Raw genomic sequence first — 1,129 nt, 5'->3', positions numbered from 1 at the left:
AAGAACTATGTAATTATATTATGCAGATGAATTCGAAATTCTAAAATTTTTCAAAATTCTCATGTGAATTCTTAAAAATTACATGGTGGTCTACATTGACGTTGGATTAAAAACAGCGGTCAAATTTTACGAACTCCAAATTCAGTTGAGATTGCAAGATTTTTATTCCGATTCCGTAAAAATATCGGGATAAAAAGATCTATCGAATATCGTATCAGATATTTGATATTTTAGATATTTGTGTGAATAACACGAATCTTTGTTCTCGGGTCATGGATGTTTAATATGTATTTAGGTATGTATTTATCTATATAAGTATGTTTATCCGTTGCCTAGTGTCCATAGTACAAGCTTTGCTTAGTTTGGGACTAGGTCAAGTGGTGTCAAGTGTCCCATGATATTTTATTTATTTATTACTAGCGTTTACCCGCGGCTTCGCGCGCGTAAATCATTAGATACAGCAGTTGAATTGAAATTCCGGGATTTTATTAAATTCCCGTGGGAATTTCCTTAAAATTACATCGTAGTTTTCATTAACGTTAAATTATAACAACCATGCCAAATTTAATTGACTCTAAACCCAGCAGTTATTGTTTCAAGATTTTATCCCTATCCCGTCGAAATATTGGGATAAAAAATAGCCTATGTGTTATTTCAGATGCCCAGCTACGAGTATTACCAAATTTCATGACTCTAAGCCCAGCGGTTGTTATTTCAAGATTTTATCCCTATCCCGTGGGAATATCGGAATAAAAGTAGCTTATGTGTTATTCCAGATGTCCAGCTATCTACATACCAAATTTCATGCCTCTAAGCCCAGCGGTTATTAGTTCGAGATTTTATCCCTATCCCGTGGGAATATCGGAATGAAAAGTTGCCTGTGTTTTAATCCGGAATATAAACTAACTTTTTGCCAAATTTCATCCAAATCCGTCCAGCCGTTTCAGCGTGAAGAAGTAACACAAGTTTGTGAGTAAGTGAGTGAGTGAGTATGTACTCACTCACTCACTCACTCACAAACTTTCACATTTACAATATTAGTAGGATATTCGTGCATTGCAAAAATCGCATCCAAATCCGTCCAGCCGCTTTTTCACCAACTTTCTCGTAAATATGTAATATTAGTAGG

Source organism: Choristoneura fumiferana, chromosome 18 (assembly GCF_025370935.1).
Source record: "Choristoneura fumiferana chromosome 18, NRCan_CFum_1, whole genome shotgun sequence".
Taxonomy (NCBI): Eukaryota; Metazoa; Arthropoda; class Insecta; order Lepidoptera; family Tortricidae; genus Choristoneura; species Choristoneura fumiferana.
The sequence above is the reverse complement of the archived record's forward strand: the minus strand, read 5'-3'. Positions refer to the sequence as shown.